Source organism: Arvicola amphibius, chromosome 11, assembly GCF_903992535.2.
Source record: "Arvicola amphibius chromosome 11, mArvAmp1.2, whole genome shotgun sequence".
NCBI classification, from domain to species: domain Eukaryota; kingdom Metazoa; phylum Chordata; class Mammalia; order Rodentia; family Cricetidae; genus Arvicola; species Arvicola amphibius.
In genome coordinates, this window is record NC_052057.2 from 90,081,523 (window position 1) to 90,105,898 (window position 24,376).

The 24,376-nt window shown below is 45.2% G+C and overlaps 1 protein-coding gene across 4 annotated transcripts in view; it reads right to left on the reverse strand.

Annotated features, from left to right (window-relative positions):
* The window catches only part of Mob3b (MOB kinase activator 3B), a 181,472-nt gene that overhangs the window by 131,304 nt on the left and 25,792 nt on the right, over positions 1-24,376 (reverse strand). The window contains exons 1-2 of one of the 4 annotated variants that reach the window (XM_038347266.2): positions 3,139-3,320; positions 2,657-2,858 (exon numbers count right to left, since the gene is read on the reverse strand). The exons of 1 other annotated variant lie outside the window; for it this stretch is intronic. The gene's annotated coding sequence lies outside the window, so the exon portion shown is untranslated. Of the gene's footprint in view, positions 1-2,656; positions 2,859-3,138; positions 3,321-8,919; positions 9,069-24,376 lie in introns of those variants that run through there. 2 more of the 4 variants (XM_038347268.2, XM_038347265.2) reach the window with 2 other exon arrangements.

A 24,376-nucleotide genomic window follows, 5' to 3' on the forward strand; every position in this document is an offset into this window, starting at 1 on the left:
CACAGGAGAATGAAGCCATGTTATCACCCTAATCTTGGAAATATAGAATGAAATTTCTGTTGTCCATGTCATCGGGTTTATTGCACTTAGCTATAGCAGACTGAACTACGGCCCACAGACATTTGGAATGACAATTCACATTTTTAAGTATAGGGCTGGGATGTGTTTAACTTTCAAAAGCTACCTCAAATTGCATGGGAAGAAGATAGAGGGATTCTTACATTAATCTGTATTAGTCCCAACAATTTTGGAGTAAATGGAAAAGGGTCCTTTAGCAAAACTTAGTTTTGTGACTTATGAGGAAACAAACTCCAGGAAGCCCATGCATGAGCCCCGAGGATTTAGCAGAGATGACTCTGTGGTATTTCCCTTGGCATCACAGGCCCACCTAACTCCCGGCCAGGACTGGCCAAATAAACCTAACCCAAAGCCGGTAAACAAGTAGAGACGGGGATTTCTTTTTCATAGCCCAGTCCAGGTCATGACAACCCAGACTAACTACCAGGATGACAGGGATGGCATGTACTGGTTGATACTTTTGAATCATACGACATGTCTCTATTCCCCCTTCTAGAACATTTTGGAAGAGTGGGAAGAAGGAAGTCGAGATAATTGTGGTAAAGTCTGTAAAAGGCTGTTTCAAGATCTCTCCCTCTCAGAAGAGGAAATAGCAGGGAAAAATATTCAAACAAAATGAACTGGAAGTCTGCAATGAAGCTTTTGGAAAGAAAGGTGATATACACGAGGTCTTTCACTTAAGACTTAGGGTTTTATAGATCTTAGGGTCACCTCAAACTTACTGGGGATGACCTTGAGCTTCTGATCCCCCTGCCTCCACTTTCCAAGTGTTTACATTACAAATGCGGGCTACTGTGCCATCCAGATGAAATCTTAAAATGTGAATGTGTGCACGGTGGTGCACACACACATCTGTGTGTGTGTGTGTGTGTGTGTGTGTGTGTGTGTGGCAGTCAGAGAACAACAGGTGTCTTCCTCAATTATTTCTCCACCATTCTTTTTTGAGACAAGGTCTCTCACCAAACCCGGAACTCACCATTTCTGCTAGGTCAGCTGCCTGGGAGCCTCTGAGGCCTACTTCCCTATGCTCTCCAACACTGTTATTAGAGGTATGTACTGCCAGGTCCAGCTTTGAACCAGGGGCTAGAGATCTGACCTCAGGTATTTATGACTATGCTGCAGACACTTTACCCTCAAAGCCATGTCCCTTACCTCTTAAAATGCTTTTTGTTCCCTCGGCAAACCTACCTATTGAAGACGAGTGTATACGGTTATTGTTGTGAGCAGGTTTCTAAGATGGAACTCAGTGATCTGGGTCTCCAGTATCTACAACCTAGTGTAATCCTCTGTTTAGTGGGTGTGGACCGGTGGCTTCCTTCTAGTGTGTGGAGTACCAACAAGATGAAACAGTTCAATGATTGGGCTGTAAGAACTGTGGCTTCTGTTTGTTTAAATAAATACTCTACCACTCTTTCTTGCTTACTTTGAAAAAAAAATAGCTGTCATGTTGTGGTTCTACCAAGAAACTCACAAGGCAAAGGACTGACCAGTTACCGAGCAGTGAGGAACAGAGGCTGACTAGGAGCTGCGTCCTGCTGGTGTCCATTGAGAAAGTCGGACACAGCTTGAGACATTTCTCTCAAGACTCAGCAAAGCTGTGACGTCACTCTTGGCCTGCAGAAATTGTGAAATAACCAAGTGTCGCTGGTAAGCCACGAAGTTGGAGGGGCACTGTTTTCCTGAAGCAATAGATACGCACACCTATTTAAGCCTCACTGATGACAGCCACTCACAAAGACAGAGACGACACAGAAGTCCATCTAGAAGGTTGCTAGCTCCAGAGTTGTGCAAACACTCAAGAAATACTGGCTAGCTCTCCGAATACAAAAAGTTCAACATACCTGCAGTGATACTGAAAGCAGTCCACAAACACTGGGGTGAAGGGCGGGGGGTTATTACAAAACAACATGCTACTTCTAAAACACTCCTGTGCACGCCAGACAAGCTCCTCACCCAGTTCCAGCCTCAGAAAGAATTCTATACCAGGATAGATTTATATGTATGTGTGTATATAAACACACACACATACTCATTCCTGATTCTCCTCAGTCCTTCCCTAAATCATATAGTCTACCTTTTAGTTGACATCACATCTCATACTCTCATACCACCTACACAGGAACTTCTCCCACGTGAACCACCACTCTCTGCCTTCCCTGATTCCAGGATGGACTCCTCTGTATCTGCCTTTCCTCTACAGTGTATTTCCACATCAGGGAACTTTAGAAATCCAAGTGAAATCAGGCCACTGCCCTCTCTGAACCCCGAAAGGCTTCCTACCATACTCAGAATAAAAGTCAGAGCCAATCTGTTAATTCACGAAGCCTGGTATACAGATCCTATCCCTGACCCCGCTCCTGCTTCTCCAGCTCTCCCATTATTCACTTGCTTCATCTTCACCGTCCTCTTTGATGTTTCCACGGCACATAAAATCTGCTATCACTCCAGGGCTTCTATAGCACAGCATCGAAAAGTACTTGGCTTCGAAAATGGAAAGGCACTGTCTCATTTACGGAAATCTGAAATCTGTGTGTTGGCAGGACCGTGCTCTCTCTGACGGTGCCAGGGAACATCTGACCTGTGCCTCTCCTCTTGCTTATGCAGTTGGCTGGCAATCCCCAGTGTCCCGTGGCTTGTAGACTCATTGCTCCAATCTCTATTCTCATCTTCGCCTGGTGTTCTTGTGAGCATATATATCTTCAATCATCTCACTTCTGATGGAGACAGCTGTCGTTTGAGATTAGGGACTTGTTCAACTCCAGTGGACCTCCCTTCTATTTCTAAATAAAGTCACGTTCAGAGGTACTGCAGGTTAGTTTTTCAATGTGAATTGCAGGTGGGGAGCATAATCCGACCCATAACAAGAGCCTGTGCAATAACTGTTCCCTCTCCCTTAAAGGAAACCACAGTGTGGCTGCCACAGGAATGTGCCTTAGAGTCTTCTAACTGACAGGGAGCCTAAGGGCCAGGAACAGCTGCTGTGCCTCCCAGGGGTCACTACTAGTGCATGATTTGGCAAGGACACCAAAGCAAAGCTGCCTAGGGGAGATGAGAACTCACCCAACAGGTGGCTTCAGCTCCAAGACACTCCAAAAGCCTTGGCAAAATCTCAGGGCAGTACAACGTGAAGATGCTTCCACTCACTTTTCCCCTTCCTTTATGGCAGTCTGATGGATTCCCCAGTGTCCCCAAAGCTAGTTCCTCCTTTCCTCCCACATTCAGACAGCGCATTCAGGAGGACTTTGCACTTCATTGCACACTCTTTAAGAGTCACTTTGAAATTCTTGGTTAATATTTAAAAAGGGGTTTAACCGTTTCCTTTTGCACTGGCCTCAGATCTTAACTAAGCGTTTGCTGTTGTAGTCTGAACATAAAAATTTCCCCAGAGGCTCAACTGTTTCAACAGTTGGTCCTGGGCTGGCGGCTCTGTTTAGGAAGGTTGTGGATCCTTTAGGAGGTGGAGGTTGGATCGCCCAGGCCCACTTTCTGTTCACTCTGTGTTTCATGACTGCAGACGTAGGTAGGATGGCGGGCCTCCCCCTCCTGCGAGCATGCTTTCCTCACCATGAAAGACTGTATCCCTTGAACTGTGAGCCAAAATGAATCCTCCTGCTCTTACTGCTTCTGGCATTACCACAGCACTGAAGAAAGTAGAAGAGAAGAAAAACTCTCTTGCATTGTTAATCCCATCTTGGTGCCTCCTTCTTGGAGAACCTGAGCTGATCTCTCCAGTATCTGCATGATGCCTCGTCTCCTTATGCAAGCCTTTGACTAAGGGTCCTTTGCCATCCAAGATGAAATACAGTCATTCAACCTGGTTCTTCTTACTTCATTTCCATGACTTCATCTGATTTTATTACATTTTTACTTACTGTTCTTTATGTCTTTCTTTCGAGGGGAATCAAAAAAAATTGAGTTGTTCATGAATGCACCCTAACAACTATAGCAAAGCCAGGAACACTATAGGCATTTAATAGTTTGTGAATATGTTTACTTTATAAAGAAATAAATGTCAGACTCAATTCACCAGCATCCCCCTTCAACTCCAATCATATAAAATAGAACACAGGGTGGCCATCATAAGAATGTACCTCATAAACTTGGAAAGTCAAAGCAGTAGGCCCAACTACTTTCAGCCCTGTGCTGAGACTGAAATTCCCAAGGGAGGCCAGGTGATACTGCCCTTAGCCGTGCAAGGAAAGCAGGCCTGAATGACAAAACTACCCCATCAGAATTCTGGAAATCCATCTACATGGAAATAGAGTTAGAGAAACTACGACCGTCGCCCAGGAAGCAGGCTAAGTCTGCATTGTGTTTTGTCACAGTCTCATATTTAAATAAGAAGCACATCCAAAGAGCATGAGGAGGTCATCTACCAAGCACCAAGCCAATGCCACGCATAAGCATGTCACCAAGATTTACACTGTTTAGACTGCACAAGAATCCTGAGCCAATACATCACCACAAAAATGTTCCCTGGACCAGGGAACCCTTCGCAGAAGCAAACTCACGTTGCTTCATAGGAATACTTCCTTCATAGCTCAAGGTTCACGAGACTCCCTCAAGACAAACCATCTCTACTGAACAAGTCAGACGAAGATCTGAAAAAGCCAGATGGAGGGTACAGGACAGCAGCACGGACACTTCTCACCTTCTTTAGCCACTAGAGAGCAAGGCAGTGCCGTGTCAGCCAGCAAATCGGAAACCCGCAATCAGAAAATCTGATTTTTAAGCTATACTTTCCTTTAAAACACACACACACACATATACACACACACACGGCAGGGACAAGGGAGGGAGAAAATAAAAAAAAATAGTTAATAATTCAGTCCACAGGCACAAGAAGATAAAGCAGAACAGACACATGGGAAAATGCACCCTAAGTAAAACATCAAGATGAAAACAAAGAGCCCTGGCGAACCTTCGCTACATGAATGGAAGCCATGTCTCATGCTCAAGAGCCACCGGCAGCCTCACCCTGCAATTTCCACCCTGCTCAACCTTATCATTTGCCTGAGAGACCTAACATTACCAGATAGGAAAAATGCTGGATAATTCAAACGTAAAACACATGCAGCCCCGAGTGGTCACTCCAAACCTAAAATAACGTCTGGAGTTTCGCTTACACCGAGGCTTCTCTGGGCCTTCCTGGATACCCGGACTTCGCAAGCTGTTCGGGAACACTCGTAATGTTAAAGGCACCCCACAAGCTGGGAAGCACGGCAAAGAGAAGGAAGACAGAGAAAAAGAGAAATGAGGAGGGGGAGGCACGACGAACATTTCTGCTTCTCACCTTCATAGCCCCGGGGCGGAACCAATGTGGCGGGAGCTGGCTCAGGCATCAGACTCAACAAGCAAGATGATATTTACTTTTCTTCTGGTTTGATGGGGCTGCTGCAGGCAAGTGAAGCAGCCGGGGTGGGACTGGACCCTTTCAGGTGCTAGGAGCTGCCTTGCCGTGGGCCTGCCTTAAACACTGGCTCATGGTGCCCTCTGCCCAAGCAGGCATTTCAATTCGGGGCGTCTTTAGGTGGCAGAACACTGAGCTGCTCTGCATTTGTTCTCATGGCTATTGTCTCTCAGTTCACATCTGCGCTATGACTCCTCAGGCTCCTGCACTCTCCTCTCGTTTCCTTCTAACTTCGTGGGTCCAGAACCACTCTGGAAGTTGTCACCTGTTCCTTCTTTCAGTAGGTACAGCATGCATTTTTCACTAGCTAAATCCTAAAGTGACCTAGGAACCACATTCTTTCCACGTGTGCCTTCAATCCTAACCCTAACTTCTCATGAATTTTCAGTCTACGTGTCTTTAGAACCGACATGTTTTAATATCTTCTTTATAAAGTTAATGCACAAGTTCATTTAACTATCTTTTACTTCCTTCTGTCTTATTTTTTATTTCAGTACCATATGTTTCTATATTTTTTCTTTAAAACTATATAACATTTTTTTCATACAATATATTTTGATCATATTCTTTCCCCCTCCCCAAACACCTTACCCAACCAACTACCCTACTTCATGTTCTCTGTATCTCCATCTCTCTTTCAAAAGACTAAGCACAAAACAAAAAATGAAAAATAAAAATCAAAGCAAAATAAAACTGCACACACATAAGCACATGCACAATAAAACAAAAATGTTGGCCACCCACTCCTCAGCACGGGGCTTGCCCTGGAGTGTGAATGATATCCCCAGTGCCACTCCATTGGAGACAACGGATTTTCCTTTTCCAGCAGGTTTCCAATTGTAAACACCTTCTTATTTGAGGGTGGGATTTTGTCCGCTTCCCTTCTCAGGGCTGGGGCTTTGTCTGATTTCAACCCGTTCAGGTCTTATGCCAAATGTCACTTATCTCTGCGAATTCATATGTGTATCAGTCCTGTTGTACTGGATGATATTTTTCCTTGGAGTCATCCATCACCTCTAGCTCTTTTTGTTTTGTTTTTCAAGACAGGGTTGCTTTGCGTTGTGTAGGTTTAGCTGCTTGGATCCCACTCTACAGACAGGGCTGACTTCAGTGCACCGAGTACTGGGATTAAAGACATGCTGCCACCACCTCACTCCCTCCAGCTCTTATTATCTTTCTTTTTCCCCTTCCACATAGACACCTAAGCCTTGAGGAAAGGGGTTTGATGGAGATACCCCATTTAGACTTCAGTGCTCCAAAAGTCTCTCACTCTCTGCACACTGTCTAGTTGTGCGTCGCTGTGTTAATTACCAGCTACTGCAAGAGGCTTCTCTGACAAGGGCTGAGTGAAGCATTAACCTATGTGTATAGCAACGTATTATTAGGAATCATTTTATTGCTATCTTCCTTTAGCACAATAATAGTATTTGGTTTTCCCCTAGGGTCTGTGATCTATCTAGTCTCAGGTTCTTGGCCACTTTATTAGTCTCAAATATGGGTTCCATGTCATGGGCCTTAAACCAACCATAACTTTATGGTATGGCCAGACTGCTGAAGACACAACTTACTAAATCATTAAACACAAAGAAATCGAGCATCAAGCTGGTGCCCATCTAGAAGCTTCACGCCTACTGACCAGTGTCTGTTGTGCTAGAAGGAACTTTGCATGCTACCAGAAGAGAAAAGTGACCATCAACATCACCCAGTTACCACCTCTGAGACTTCCTGCATACAGGGCATACTGGCACAATAACAAACGTCACGGGAGTAACCAACCCCCTTTTGACCTTTCTGCATGCTTTGCAGCAACTTTTTACAAGTCCTTTTATTTATTTGTAATGTATTTCTATTACATTAAAAACTTGATTTTGTGTATATGCGTGTGCACAAGCAGGCTGGTGTGCACACTAGGACACTTGTGTGAAGGTCAGAATACAACTTGCAGGGGTCATTTCTTTCCTTCCACCATGTGGGTCTGAGGCATCCAACTCAAGTCGTTAGGCTTGATGGCACCTCTTTGCTCGGTGCGTACATAAAGATTTGGTGGGTTTAGGAGAGACTACTGTTTCCACAGTACAAGAAAAATACCAGGAAATGTCCCAAGATTGAAGTAAATGTCTACAAATATATGATAATTACTTCTTTGCTAACTCTATTATTCAAAAATATTCTATTTTAAATGAAAATAATTCACAGGATAATGTTCTTATTTTTAAGAACTCTCGATTGTATAACTCCTGAGAAACTTGAGCCAATCACAAATTGAATGAGATACAGTTCAATGATTTCAAAAAGCAAATTATAAACATGCTTTTCATTGCCCGAAGCAAAAATCGCATTTAATGTGGGGTGTGGGTAGATGCTGGTATGTTTGGAATGTGTGTGGGTAGAAGTGGACCTAGAGCCTCGGGAAGTCTCAAAGATCCGGTTGGTTCCCTTTGTGGTCTGAAGGTGCAGAGGTGTCGGAGAAAGTGGAGCAATGCCAAGCAATGTGGGATCATGGGATCATCATGGGATCATGGTGGAGGGGGTCCATGCTCAGCTGCTCAACCTCTGCGAAATCTTTAATAAAGTTACAAAGCCAAGGAAATGCTATGCCACTGGGAAAGGATCTGACTTTCAACCCAGTCCAAGTTCTAGTGGAAGGAGGGGCCTGCTTGATTTAAGGGCAAGGACAGAGAACAAAGAAGAAAGCCAAGTTCTACCTTAGCTAGTGGGAGGCAGAAATGCCCCACGTGAGAAGTGTTATCTGTGCGCCATGAGGACTGTCTCAGGAGTGGGCTGAAATCACAGATGAGAAGTCAGTCCTTCATGCATGCTTGTAAACGATGTGGAGAAAGGAGGGTTAAGGTGAGGAAAGTTCAGTCATGGCAAACCCTGATCTGATAGAGCCTCCTAGCCAGGTCCTTCCATTTAGGTTCCTTAAGCCTTACTCTGAAATGGAAACAAAGTTGTAGGAGCAAAAAGGAAGTGAACTTTTCTCTCTTTGCACAACTGAATAGTGAGATGGAGCCAGGGGAAAGTGCAGGCAAAGCTCCTCAACTCTTACACACACACACACACACACACACACACACACACCCCTGAAGAAGCCGGAGAGAAAGTACTGCCATCCAAGCGTGGACTCTCCCTCACCTTTCCACATTAGAGGGTCATGAAAAAGCCTCCCTGGGCAGCCATCCCAGGTACTTTCCCTGGAGGTTGCTCCTGGCGTTCCTGCTGCTTTTCTGGCCTGGGCACAACTCCCAGCTCTGCGCTTGCCCCAGGGCCCTATACCTGACTGACTGAACAAATCAACACCTCAGCCCGGCTTGTCTGCTAGTTAGTGTGGGCCTACAATCTCACTCTCTTCCTCCTCTTCTTCCTTCTCCTCCTCCTCCTCCTTTTCCTCCTCCTCCTCCTCCTCCCTCTCTCCCCACCTCCACTCTTACCTCAGAATCCTAGGCTTCCTCAGACTCTTTCTGTAGGTATCAGGCAGGGCTTCCCCAGGGTGCCAACAAATGAATTCTATGCACACAGTCAGGTTGAGGTACCTGACTTGGAAGTGGGCTCTGGGATATACAGTAACAGTGGCCTTTAAACCCTACGGAATGGAATGTGGCTGTTAACCTTTAACCTTGCCAATGCGAGCCATCGGGGACAATCAGCCTTGCCGTAGTTTTTTAAACAGACCACTCAGCTAAGTCCTGGGCTGGCGGTTTCTATTGCCAGACAGGCAGTTTCAGCTGGATGACTCAGGTGTTCAGTCCCACAGAGAGAGAAATTACCAGTAACAATAAGGAAGAGAGCAAATCACTTGCATATATCTCTTACTGCATGATAGTAACTTAGTCTTCAGAATCCCTATGTGGTATTACTATTACTCCCAGGTTATAGATAAGGAAACTGAAAGTTTACCTAATTTAGCCTAGATTGCTTAAACAGAAAGGAGGAGAGATGGGATTCGAACATAGCCAATCAGGTTCCAGGCTACAGCTTTTGCTCGCCAACACCAAGGTCCACCTCTAACAAAGCCAGAGGCTCTCTCCTCCCCTAATAGCAAGAGTTTCTGGTTTTGAACATCTGCCCTGGCTTACACTGCTAGGTATTTACCCTCCCTGTGCCTCCCAACAGCCTGGTAGGGGGGAGGTTAGGAAGCTGATCTTACAGAAGCAGGAAAAGGGCTTGCTGAGGTTGGACAGTCCCCTTGAAGATCTGAGCTCTCCCTACAGCTTTCATTACCTACTTTCTTCCCTGGCGGCAAGGCACCCTTCCTGCCACTCTCCCGGCTAAGAGCTAGATGTGTGCCCAACACACACCCCTAAGCCTCAGCATTGCCTCCAGCAAATTCCATGCTCCTGGGAGGCCATGCCTCAGGGACTGAGCCTCTGGATCCATCCAGTGTAGACTCCCTTCTCTATACCCCACAACTCCTGCCTCAGCTCAGCTCTCTCCAGTGCAAACAGCTGAATTGCTGTGATACCAATTTTTTCTCTGCGTTCTCTTTGGGTGTTTATTGAGTTGGAGGCATTGAGAATATATGGATTTTGTGATAGCAAAAGTATTAAGGCAATATCCAATAATATAACTACTCTATGTATAAAAATGCAGGGCTGCTTGCAGAGCGCTTAAATGCGAACTCACTGAGTTGATATATATATATGGCTTTTTTACATGAAGAGTCAAAAATGTCTAGTGAGGACCATGGACTTCCCACAGGGCAGGGAACCCTTACTGCTCTTCGGACTGGAAAGGGAGGGGGAGGGGAGTGGGGGGAGACGGAGGGAAATGGGAGGCGGGGAGGAGGCGGAAATTTTTAATAAAAAAATATTTTAAAAAAATGTCCAGTGAATTTGTCCAGTCAACACTTGCAGCCTATTAGATCAGGATAGGTTTGTTGAGATGAGCAAAACAGGCAGAACTCTTTTCTTAATGGAGTTTATAGTCGAGCTGGGGAAAAAAACATATACATGCTTGAACACATACGTATGCACATGATTTACAGCTACAAATTGGGCCATATGCTAAAAATGACACGAGAAAGTGATACGGCAGCGGACAAGGAGGCAGAAACTGGTTTTGATAGTGGTCTTGGAAATGTGTCTTTAAATTTAAAAAAAAATGATTTTTAGTTATGCGCTTCTCTGTCTGAGTCTGTACATGTATGGATGGACGTCCATGGAGACCAGAGGTGTCAGATCCCTGAAAACTGGAGCTCAGACAGTTGTGAGGCACCCATGGCAGAGCTGGAAACTGAACTTGGATCCTCCGCAAGAGTAGCGCATGCTGCTGGGCTCTCTGTCCAGCCCCCAGAAAGGTGTCTTTGAGAGAACTTTCCATCAGGACTAAAGGTTTCAGGAAAAGCCTATCACAAGTAAGGCAAAGAGTGGAAGAGCTTTCTGGTGGACCCCTGACAAACGGAACGTTTGAGACAGGGACCCTGAACTCTCCGGAAAGCCTGCAGCCTCAGCACCCTTCCCCCACCACCACTCCCACACCTTCAGCATCTCCTTCCTATTCCTGTCCGACACGTAGCATCCTAAACGCGTGCCCAATGCTACAGTTCAGCAAAGCACCCTCTGAAAGGGCTCCTAAGATGAAGGGTTAGCCACCATGTGGAGGAATGAGTTAGCGGGACAAGACTGGATCGTGAGAGTTCCCGTTGAATTAGTGGCTTAAACTACAGGGAGATTAAAAATTTGGGAGGTCGTAGAAACTGTAGAAGATGGAGCCTTATGGGAAGAGAGGAGTTCCTAGGGGTATGTCTTTGAGGAAGTATCTTGTGTCTGACCCTGTCTGCTCACTTTGCTTTCAGACTGGCATAGGGTAGGCAATCCTATCCACCCTTTCTACCACAGTTCAGAAACAGAGGAGACAGTGCCCTTGAACTGAAGCCTTGAAGCCGTAGGCCAGATAAACCTTTCCTCCTCATAGCTGCTTCTCCCAAGTACTTTGTCATGGAGAACTGTCCAGCATGGCACACTTACTTATCCACCAAAGCACTTAGATGCCACTATTAAAGATAACTCAAGCAGTTTTAAAAACACTGTGACAAATGACTATGGCCAATATTTTAATTTGGTAGTACTTTAAAAAGTGACAATCAACTTATGTTCTATCTATCTATCTATCTATCTATCTATCTATCTATCTATCTATCTATCTATCATCTATCTATTTATCATCTACCTATCTATCGTCTACTTTCTTTTCAGTTCTGGGGATATATAGAACCCAGGGATTGTGCATACTTGGCAAAGGCTGTACCACTGAACTATATTCTCAGAACTACCTCCCCCAATTTCATATATATGTGTACATATTATATATCTACATATACATATTATATATTTACATATAATATACACATTAAATATCTAAATATATATGTAGGTACATATATAATATATGCAGAGATATATGTGCTGTGTGTGTGTGTGTGTGTGTGTGTAAAGCCACTTTTCTTCCAGGCTGCCATACTGGTGGCTTCCTATTATGTGGCACCCATGTGAGGTAAAAATGGATGTGTTGACTGTATTTCTTTTTGCTTTTCCTAATCCCAAACGTTTACGTGTGGTTTTCTTTCCCTGTCATTTAAGCTTTCTCAGCTATGCACGGCAATCCAGCAGAAGCTCCATGAGCACAAGTGCTAGTAGTTTCCGACTGTGTTTACATTAACCGTTTGTGTATAAAAAAGGGGGTCCAACGCTTTTACACACATCACCGTTTTACCTAATTAAATGGATAAAGACTTTTCAAAAGAGATCTGGAACAAGCAAGTCTGGCAGTACTAGCAGTAGGAAATAAAATGGGTTACTGCTGACTAAGTCAAACCCGATGCCCATTGACCGACAGCACATGGAGGTAGCCTATACACAAAGGATGCTATCAGTGGGTCCATCTCGTTTTTTAATGAACACACGGGGAATCAGGCATCACGGAAGCTAGCCCTGAGACACCCAAACTTTGGAGTTTGATATTTGCTTAAAATTCCTACTTTACATTCAGCACTCTGAGTGCTACCTAATTTCTTGTTCCACATTAGGTCTGGTCTTGCAGAAGTGGGGACAAGAAACGCACGCAGGACAGTGTGACTAACGGGTACTTTAAGAGTGTAATGCATCATGCAAGAAAGAACATATGGATTTCTCGTTAGTCCAAAAGATAAAAAAAAAAAAAAAAAAAAAAAAACAAGGCTTGCTTGACTGTGTGCGTAGTATAAAGAAGCACAGGGCAGCTAGAGAGTTCTTTGTGCTGGGACACAATGTTCTGTGCTCCAAGTTATCTTTTACTGGATTCCGGCCCAGCAAACAGTCTGGAGAGCTAGAGGTGCCGCCGGTCTGGGGACCAGGGAGTGTGCAGATTTCCCAATCAACACAGTAAAGACAGAGAGAAGTCTCATCTACCCAGGGATGTTTTTACATTCCAGGGCCATAAAGCTCATGGAAGCGAGGCTATGCAGGAGCACTTAGAAGACAGGGGTTTTCCTGTCTTACGGTGGGCAGCTGTGAATCACTCCCCCTCCCCCCGTGTGCACAGAACTCACTCGGCCCGCATCTGTCCCATGAGATATGTGCGGGGTGCGGGCGGCCCCATGCCAGCGTGGTGTCATGCTTTCTGCTGGGCGTGAGTCACAACCTGAATACATGTGACCTGCATTCCGGTGGCTTCCCACTGAAAGCTGCCTTGTCAGAGCTGTCCGACAACTGACCCTCAGACATCAAAGCGTGTAGGGCCCCGCACGGTGATAAACGCTCTGTATACTTTCTCACCTCAAGGCTGTCCCACTTCACTCTGCCCGTGGAGTCTTCTAAAGGGTCAGGGCTCCTGCCTTCCCACCTTTCGGGTCTGTCATGACTTCTTAGGTGCACCTGTTCCAAGTCCCCGGCTGACCACTTTTATTTCTAGAGTTCAAGGGAGACGGTCTAGGTCTATTGTACCGGCTCGTCTGAGCGGTCAGAGATTTGCAAACCAGAGCAGGCCCCATCCCTGTCAACACGGGGACTGGCTCTGATGATCACTTGCCTCCTGTCTCCACATCATGCTTGGCCTGCTGTCTTCCGCTCCATGATGCTCTGAGGTCACAAGTCTGCAAACCACTTTTCTGCCAGGCCACCAAACCGATGGCTTCCTATTACGTGGCATCCATGGGAGGTAAAAGTGGGTGTGCTGACTGTCTTTCTTCTTGCTTTTCCTCGTTCATCCTCCTCTTTTACTTGTGGTTTTCTTCCCCTGTCATTTAAGCCTTTCTTGGATATGCCCAGAAATCCAGCGGAAGTCTTTCTTTCGTGTGGCACTCCCTCACGCTCGGGCAGTTCTGAAGGCAGCTGGGGCCCTGAGCAGAGACTACTGTACCATACCCAGCAGTAGCTGATCCTGGGCTCTCACTGTCAAAAGCAATACACGGGCGGGAGTTAACCCCTTCCTCTTGAACTTGCCTTGACTTTTCGCCCCATTCACACTATGGGAGGAGAGACTACATTGCTGGTACAGAAAGCAGCGCAAACTGCAGGTGGCAAAACATGGACTCTCCTAATTAGCAGATAAAAGGTAAACTGTGTGTGTGGGGTGTGGCCTTGGGGGTGGTTTGCAGAGCGCTGGAACTACACACAAGTTGAAGTTCACACCCTCGCTGGAGGTAGGCCCCTGGAAAGGGAACTATCACATCACAAAAGAAAAGACATTACATCCTTTTGCTCAGCAAGGCACTAAGGCGCAATATCTTCATGTGAGTAATTCCACCTATATAAGAATGTTTGGGTGAAGGCTTCACCCCAGCCCCTGGCATCCATAGATCCAGAGTCTGGAATGTTCCAGTGGAAGTTTTACCCTAAGCCCCCTCCCCTGGGACTTGCCTCAGTACAGACCCCATGCCCGAGAAAGTCCACCGGATGATGACCCCTCCACAGAGATACTCAAGACCACTTCCACAGGGCATTTAAACTGCCCCCCCCCCCAGAGAACACATATGTGGTTTTCCAGTCTTCCTTTCCCATCTCCTCTCTGGGGGGCTGGAAAGCCATCCAGGAGCGCTTGTATCCACTAAACCTGGGCTTTTTCTAATTCAGATTGATTTGGATTATTGTGTTGGTAGAGAGGCTTATTGGGATGCAGAAAGTTTTCAAAGAACAAACTATGTTCTTGCCATTATCAGGAGAGATGAATCTCTGAACTCAGGTAAGCAAAAGAAGGAGAATAATTATAAAACTTGATATATTCTTTATGGCTTATGGTTTTGCTCAAATAATAAAAGAGTAGTAAATATGTAGGAAGGGCTGGAAAGATTACCCAGCTGTTAAAAGTACTTATTGTTCTTCCAGAGGACCCAGGCTTGGTTCCCAGCATCTGTATGCTGGTTCACAACCATGTGTATCTCCAGTTTCAGAGGATCTGACATCCCTTTCTCATCTCTGCTATCACCAGGCACACATGTGGCTCAAACACTCGTAAAAAATTTTAAAAATCTAAAAAATATATGTATATGAAAACCAAGAACAACAACTCATACCCATAATTCCAACTATTGGAAAGGCTGAGGCAGGAGGACTGGGAGTTCAAGGTTAGCCTGGGCTACTTAAATTCTATCATCTAAGTATCTGTGTATGTATGTATCTATCTGCCATCTGTCTGTCATTCTGTCTATCTATATCTACCATCTATCTGTCTGTCTACCATCTATCTAACAGATCAATGCTCCTTAATTATAAGGTAGATGTTGATGCTGGAGAAGGAAACAGTGGAAAAGAATGGGGTTACCTGGGAGAGAGAGAAAGGGAGAGAGAATCCTAAGTAAATATGGCACACTATTTACCCCTGCCAGATCTGAGTGTGAGCGTTCCTCTTCATCCCATACCATTTTCTAATTCTGTGTGTTGGAAACATTCCATGTTGCAAATGGTCATGCTCTGAGACTGGGAAAGTGGATGGAGTGGATGGAACTCTGTGGTTCACACTCCTTCCTTTAAGCTCTGGCAGATGAGACTGACAGAGAACATCATGTTTATGTAATTTTTTTTTACATGCACTGAAATTTATTGGTGGGGGGAGAGGGAGACAAGCACATATCTGCTTCAAAAATTACTTGCAAATGATGCCGTCCATCTTATACCCTGAGCAGCCAGAGTGGTCTCTCTAAACCACAAACACAAGCAAAGGTTCAGCACGTGCTCCACAACCCTCACCACACAGTTAAAGCACCTGGCCATAGCCTTTGGGGCCTGTCTTGATCTTGATCCATTTATTTCTCTTTGAATTCAGCTCTCCAGTCATATATACTTCCTGGGTACCCCTAGGGCCCTATTCTCTGACTCCAGGGCATTGTGTGTACTATTCCTGGCCTGTGTACTTCCTCCTCTGGTCCCTCCTGACCCTGCCTGTGGCTCTCTATCGCTCATTCTTCAGATCTGAGATTAGACAAATTCTGGGGAAAACTGTCATTGCTTCCCAGCGTACAGCTGAGGCATTCTACCTCTGGACCTTCCTCTTTCATAACTGTTCTCACGATGAAGGCCTGCTTCCTGATAGTTCTTCCCTTTCCCTAAAAAAAAGTGAGGGTTTTTTTTTTTTTTTTTTTTTTTTTGGAAAACAGTAGAGAGACTGTTACTTTATTGTCTGCTGCTTGCCTAGGATATAGCATAAGCGTGGTGTCCAAGAACCTCTGGTGAAACATCTATCATGAGTAGGGAAAGCCTGTGAATAAATGAGTGGATCTAGACATGGGACAAGCCTGCTTTTCTAGTCACTTCTAGGACAGTGTCAAGAGACCTGGTAGTCTATTATCTTCTGTTGAATATAAAAGCTCTACTAAAAGCCTTTCAACAAGTTTATGAACCCTTAACATGGTTACTTCCATTTAATTAATCAAACTCAGTAGGTCAATTTAAAATAGTCACAGAGGAGGAACGAAGATGCAGGACCAGGTGTCTTTGATAGGGTTTCTATTGTTGTGATAAAACACCATGATGAAAAAGCAGTGTAGGAAGGAAAGGGTTTATTTCATCTTAGAGTCTGTAGTCCATCCTCCAGGGAAGTGAGGCAAGAACTCAAGGCCGGAACCTGGAGGCAGGAACTGCATGAAGCACAGCCTGTGGAAGAATGCTGCTGGCTGGCTTGCTCCCCATGGCATTAGCCTACTTTCTCATACATCCCTGGACCTAGAGGACAAGGGATTGGGAGGTGGCACCACCCACAATGGACATCAGCCACACCAATGTGTCCTATAGACTCCCTTACAGGCCAATCCGTTGGGGGCCATTTTCTAAACTGAGATTCTCTTGACTCTACCTATGTCAAGCTGACATCATAACCAGCCAGCGCACAAGGTGAAAGAACAATCTAACATTTTATAAACACATTAGAACAAACTAGCATGCTGCTTCTGGCTGCCAGGGTAAAATGGCATGGCGCACAAGCTTCTGACTTCACCACACACTTTCCCTCCCAGACAAGTGTGGCTCACCACATACTCAAGTCCTCTTCTGCAAGGTCTCTGTGCAAACCGAGTTTCACACGGTGTTTTTAATAACATCTGGCTCAATCCCCTTATTGTTCATTAATCAGATTACCACCTGTGAGGGAACTGACTGAGGTCAGCTTCTTTAGTGAGCAAACACTGAACATTTACAATGTACTAGGGCTATGGAAAAACAAAGAAGAGCGAAGTACTGACAGGTGTGACAAGGGCACAGGGGACCATGTTTATGTGGCCCTCCCCTCCCAAACTCATAAGAAAATACTGAAAGCCTCATTCCTGCATGCAGAGTTATGAGACGGCTCAAAGAGGAGGTAACTAATAACAGCTTGGAAAAGGGGGACTTCACCTTTCAATGGGAGATGAGATTTGGAACTGGTCATTAGAGGTAAACAGGAATTTGGCAGGAGCAAGGGAGAACAGAGAGTCAGAAGAAACAGCACATGCAAAGGCTGCAGTGTGTCAGGGGTCAGGAGGAAGAAGTGGCAGAGGAGGTTTAGGCAAGTTCCATGGTCGCCCTAAGATTCTATAGATCAGCATCTCCAAGCAGGTTTCTTCCAGGCCAGGATGGATTCTCATGCCTTTATCACCTGTAGCATGAAGACATGTGAAATATGAGTCATTTCTAATAAATGCCATCAAATGTTTGGGTGCAGTGAATGGAAGGTCAAAGGGAGGCCAGAAGTGTGCCTACAAAAGCAAATTAGAAGGAAGGGTACAGAGCTAAAGAGATGGCTCGGTGGTAAGAACACTGGCTGCTTCTGCAGAAGACCTAGGTGCGGTTCTCAGCATCAACACAGTGGCTCACAACCAACTGTTGCTTTAGTTCCAGGGAATTTGACACCCTCTTCCACTCTCCTTGGGCATTGTATACTCTGTGTGTGTGTGTGTGCGTGCGTGCATGCATGCAGACAAACCACTCACACTGTAAAATAAAAATATATAAATCTTTTTAAAGGAAGACTTAAAATAGACAACCAGAATAAAAATTTATTCCATATGATCATTTTCTTAAATTTAGAAACTGGCACATACCCGGGAGAGGAAGATGATAACAGGAATAATAATTCTGTATATGCCCTCAATACTGGACTCACTTTTCAGATCCTTGCTCACAAAATACAGTATTTTTTCATGAGAATAAAGTAATTCTACAGTGTAGATAAACTTAATATGCAATCTGTAACTACAGAGAACAAGACATATCATAACTTCATTTGAGACTATCACAGTTGTCAAAATACAAATTAAACACATTCATGATGCAGAGATGGCACCAGTTCCAGAGATTAGAGAAGCTGAGATTGAGATAAACTGTGCTGCTTATTAAATGGAAAAAAATGTCCTCAGAAATCATGGGAAACTTTGAAAATGTGCAAGCACAGCTCAGGAGTGTGCAGGACTTGGGCTCACAATCACTGTGCCTGAATAAATGGTATTTTCTCTCTCCAATTGCTCAAACTGTTTCATTGTGGAGAGTGGGAGAAAGGACGTTTATCTGTACCCACTATTCTTTTTCCACATTCTAGATTAGAACCATAACTCCTCAAAAATCAACATGGACTCTCTCTCTCTCTCTCTCTCTCTCTCTCTCTCTCTCTCTCTCTCTCTCTCTCTCTCCCTTTCTTCCTTTCTTATTTCTTTTTTTTCAAGACAGGGTTTCACTGTGTAACAGTTCTTGCTGTCCTGCTTTGTAGACCAGGCTGGCCTCGAACTCACAGAGATCCACCTGCCTCTGTCCCTCAAGTGCTGGAATTAAAGACGTGTACCCCCACTGCCAGGTCACATGGACATTTTCTATGTTAGGAGTGCCTTTTATATGATACCTGTAGTGTACACCTTAAACTCCAATCTGAGACACTTAAACTGTCCTATTGGACAAGCAGGACACAAAAGTGACTGCCAAACAAGTGACTGTCAAGACAAGGAGGAACAGCCCTTCAGAACATCCTGCCTCACAGAAAAGTCTACTGGATATGCTAGGCCTGTAGGCTGGAGATTGATGCCCCAACATTGCATAGGAACTATGGGTCACTGTCCAGGCAGCCAGTTGCTTCTGTCATTTCTCACATTTTTTGAAAGTTGCTTGTTCGCACTTTCTGCTTACTCAGTTAATATTATTTCCTGAGGGAGTTGAAGATTAGATAGTTATAGTTTACCAGATACAGAAAGCAAGTTATGATGGAATGTAAATTAGGTATAAGACTGTGACTCACCAAAACGTACTTATTGCCGTATCTATTGTATATAGTTTGTTGTACTTACTGTATATAGTTTTTCTTATATTATTAGCTTTCCTTCTTTTATATTAGACAAAGAGGGGAAGTACAGTGATATTTCATTTGTATTTTAATAAATAAAGCTTGCCTGAAGTTTAGAGCATCTCCAGAGAACTGACCTCCAGAGTCAATGAGCAAGGGCCAGGTGTGGCGGTACTCAACCAGGATCCCACACTCAGGAGGTAGAGCCAGGTGGGTTTCCATGACTTCAAGGCCAGCCTGTTTCTGCATAGTGAGGCTCCACTCCATCTCACCACCCCCCGACCCCACCCCAAAATCTTAGAAGCATCATCCATGAAAAAAAAAATCCAAGTTTCATTAGAGGGACACTAGAAAACCCTTATCGTATCTGATCTAGCGGCAGAGCATGACTTCAAGACAGCATTAAGGCCAAGTCCAGAGTCTCTCCTCCTACGGCTCTGCTCTTGCAAACTGGGACATCTGGAGAGCATGGTACTGATCTCTCAGGCTCTCCAGATAGGCTCAAAAGCTTAGATTTACAAGATAAATGCTGAAAATTAACTGACTCATCTCTCAACAGACGGTGACGACTTCGGTGAACATGACACATCTATCTCATCTGCAACAGGAGATTGGGAAGGATGAGTGTTTTTAAAACTTCAGTTCTGTTTGAAACAAGCCACACCACACAGGCAGACATTAGTCGTTAGGAGTAAAGGAATTTATTCACTCTGAACTCTCCCTAAAGCTCCTGAAGGACTTTAAAATCATCCATTAATGAAGGCTTTCAGCACCCCGGTGGCCTCATTATGCTGTTGTTATGAAGTCCTTATTTTCTTGATCCCAAGGGTTCTCATAGCAAATAGAGTTAGTTCTGTTTATCTATACATGACAGAAAACAAAATGCCTTAATTCAGGCGATGGTTGAGATGGCCCCCACTGTTTCCCACTCTTGCAAAACATTTCCATAGCTGCCCATACTCTATTTTCTTTTTCCTGTTGTCCAAGAACTCTAGCACGAGGTTGGTTTTCTTCCTGTAGTGAAAATACCTGCAAGGAAAGCAGGCTCAGGAAAGGCTGTCTATCTAAGCTCCCTGTTTGCGACCTCACACAGTGTCATAGGAGGCTCAGTCCCTAATGGCCTCTGTGGAGGGCACTTTGAAGTTCAAATAACCCCTTGAGCCACAAATTATTCTAAGAATCTTTTCTAAGGAAAAGCCACGGATTTCCACAAAACTTATTCGCAGAACTTTATGCACCAATTTGCCAAAATTTGTTGGACACATTTGGAAAACACAAGCTTTCCAAAAATCATGGACTACCCAAATAATAAATTTCTATATAGACATATAAAACCTTCAGTGAAATGTCTTGATAGGAAAGTATTTATGATTTAGTGTCACACACAAACAAGCACACGGTGATGCAAAGCAGGCTCTTCCCTACTCTGAGTTACTCTGTTTCAATCTGACATTGAACAAAACCACAAGCATGTTTGCCATAGCATGCTTGTGTTTCTGGCAGAGCACGCTCAGAAAAGCACGCCTAAAAATTTCCTGGCTCCCTAAAAAATAGACTTAGACATTTCCCGGGGACGCAGTAGCAATTACTGCTAATGAGGGTGGTTTTTAAACTTCTTCTTTGTACGTTATTTAAATGTGGTAGTTTTACATTTTCTGCACTAAATATGTACAGCTTCCTAATTAGAATATAAATATTTCCCTGGGGAAGGAGTTCTCTCATCAGCAGGAAAGTAGTTTCCATACAGGTAGAACAAATTAATCACTAATTAGTAGGAAATGAATGGAGTTAAGTAACAGCGGTGAATAAGAAGTTAACTTACAGATTTGGCTTTAACTTCTTGCATTTAAATAAATTCTTCCCAATAGAGTGTCTCCTAACTAGCTCCAATTTTTACCAGCTTGTTCTTTTCTGAATTGATCCAATGAATCCTTGTAAATCAACGAAACTGCAAGAGGGACCAGGAATGAAAGGTGCAAAGGGAGCTGGCCTTGACGCTCGGCAACACGAAAGCCAGGAATACGAATGGAGGGAGCCTTAGGCAGGAGGATGGTGGCAGGGAGAAATGCCATTCAGATGACAGCTGCCGGCTGGCCCTCCCCGCACTGCACTGCCACCGCACGGCCGTTCTCCAGCTGCCCCCACCCGCTCCGCAGTGCCTTGCAGCTGCCCCACCCTCTCCGCGGTGCCTTGATTCCCAGCCCCGAGGAAGGCTGCGGTGCAAGCGGCTTTCACGGCGTTCTCACACTCCAAAAGCACAGAGAATAAAAGGCTGCTGTGTTGAAAGCTTGTGCTCCACGGAGTAACAACAGGGCTAAATGTGCTTAAAAATACGTTGCTACTTTTCATATCAATCACAGCAAATGCCAAGCGGCTCCCCCAATCTACCGGGAGGTTCAAGGGTGAGCACTGTTTAATTGGCTCTGGGAATCTTGTGAGCCTGCTAGACCTTTAATTAGAGGAGTCGCTGGATTGCAGGATGCTTGTGTTTGGGAGGGGCAGACCGGTTCTGCCCTGCTCCTAGTCGTTTGCGAATTCACCTTTGAACCAAACTTAAAGGATTCACTCGTACTAAATGAAAAATTCAAGGAACAGTAACCGCCAGCATTTGCTCACAATCCGAGTCTCTTGCATATGAATTAGATTGATAGCAGTTCTCCAATTCAAAATTCCTTATCTAAGCAAGAGGCGAACCTGAGCTAATGAGGGAAATCATGCTTTTAGCTGTCAGGTGGGTAAAGAGGCATTTGGTGTGGGCACGGGCACAGGCACCTCTAAAATGGGGCTGTGTGGGGAGCTCCAAGTCCAGCCTCCTTGTGATTCAACAAGAAAGCAAGCCTAGTAAAAGCATCGTGGAACCCCGTTGCTTTCATAGTAGTGCCAGTAAGCTCGACTTTGATGTTGCATCAATGCTACCAGATCAGTGAGACTGGGAGAATATGGCCTTTCGTTACCTATGGCAACCTCTGTAGCTGCAGGTTCAGTCCCCCGTGACCTAGGATGATCTTACTGAAGCCACAGATCTGTCAAACCAAACACTGTCAAAACCCGGCCACCAATTCCTCTCGGTCGTCTCTTTCCTATTCAAATACTTATTTTCAGATTTAATTTATTTCCCACCTCTCTCCTAGAGTCCAGGAACTAGACAACTAACTAACCCTCACCCTCCGGGAAGCATTTTACCCCTGAATAATTAAAAAATTAAAGTATTTCCCACACTGGATTAAAAGCACACATTTGGGTGTAGTTTTAAAAAATAAAGACTCTTCAGTCAATTGTGGATCATTGTGTAGAGTCTAGTCCAGTGCCGGGAATGTGGTAAATCGGGTCAGGTGACCCATCTTTCCCCAGGTATACATCCAGGGCAGTCTCCCAACTCCCAATCAGACTGTAGCATTTGGGCTTCCGAATCCTTTTTAATACCCCCTCTCCAGGCAGCCATTACTGCTGGGTCAGACATAGCTTGTCACAAGACCTCCAAACTCCCCAGCTACCAGTATGCTCAAACTAAATAAAAGCGCAGACAGGAACCTCTACAGTCCTGTAAAAACAGCATCACGAGAACGTCAGTCGGCAAATCTCTTTTTCTCTGCCGTTTAGACAAAGTGTTAAGATCGGCGACTATAGGACAATTTGGCAGAAGTCTGTGACCAATTCCTCTGTCATCACCGCTGTCTCCCTGCAGCACCCTCAGCCATACCGCCCTCAGGGACGCCTTGACTCTTTGTGAATGGGAGCATGCCTTATAGCCCTGCATGCGAGTTGATCAGTCCCACCAGAGACCAAAAGGGCTGGACCCCAGGGCAGCGAAGCAGCAGCCGGGCACTCCAGGCACTGTGCGTGAATAAAGAGCTGAGGGAGAACAAGATGTATGGAACAAGATGTATATAGGATCTAAAACCAAAAGGGGAAAGGAGGGCAGGGGAGGGATAGAGAGAAGGAAAAAAAAATCTCATCTTGTGTTGCTGAAACACATCTTTAAGACAGAAGGAAGGCCATAATGCCCCAACTGGCAGCAGCTTCACGTTCTTGTCACCTCCTCTACTCTAACCTGGAGCCTAAGTGACGAAGTCGGGTAACATTTGAACACTCGGTTCCCATTGGTGACCCTGTCTGGAGAGCTGGAGGAGGTCTGACCTTATTGAAGGAAGAATGTCACTGGAGGTGGGAGACACAGGCTCTCTGCTTTCGGGTTTTGTCCTCTGTCAACCTGCTTGCCTCCCTGCCGTGATAGATCCCTTTGGAGCTGTGAGAGCAAGCAACCCCATCCTTCCTGAAGTTGCCTTGCTTGTGGTGTTGCACAGCCGCTGAGAAGTAGCTAATGTAACAAATTACGATGAACGGAAACCAAGGGGAGGCTGATCCAGTCCCACAAGCAGCTGCTGTTCTTGGGTCTGAGGGGTGGCTGACACTTGGCTTTTCCTGCCTTGGCTCTGTGGCCTAGCAGCTCCCCACCCCCAATTGCTTTGTTTATTTAAATGTGTGTGTGCTCCTGAGTGTATGTATATGGACCACGTGCATGCAGGTTGTGAGCATCTGGATATGGGAGCTGGGAATTGAACCCGGGTCCTCTGCAAGAACAGAATGTGCTCTTGTCCGCTAAGCAATCTCCCCGGCTCCTGTTCCTGCCTGTCTCTTACTTCTGCTTATTCCAGATCTTGACTGAGCTTTGTGAGAAACACTGACTAGCTCTCTGTAAAGCCATGGCACCAGAGTCAGGAACTTTCAGAGAAGAGGACCCCATAACCTGCCACCCCTTCCGGGACTAGTGACTTTACTCTCAGGAGAGCTGGAAGTTGAAAGCTCTCAGCTGGGAGCCTCTCAAGGAATCACAATCGGTTAGAGGGAGCTGACTGACGACGGGAGCTGGCGGGTCCATGGGCGAGATGGGTAACCTACATACAGGGACTAGCTGACAGAGGGGCATAAAGACTAAGCCCTCTTGCCTTGACGTGGGACAACTTTTCTAGGCTGTGTTAACTTCAGAGCATCCTGTGCTTCATTCAGTTTCTCCCTTGCCTAATTCTGCTGCTCTCATTTACCTGCTGGGGGTTGTTGCTGGGTGCTGTCCCTCCCTAGTAAACCGACACACAAATCTCAGGGTCTCAGTGATCCTAGAGAACTGAAGTATGACCACCAGAAATGAGGTACAACTAGGTACAACTGTGCACTGTTTAC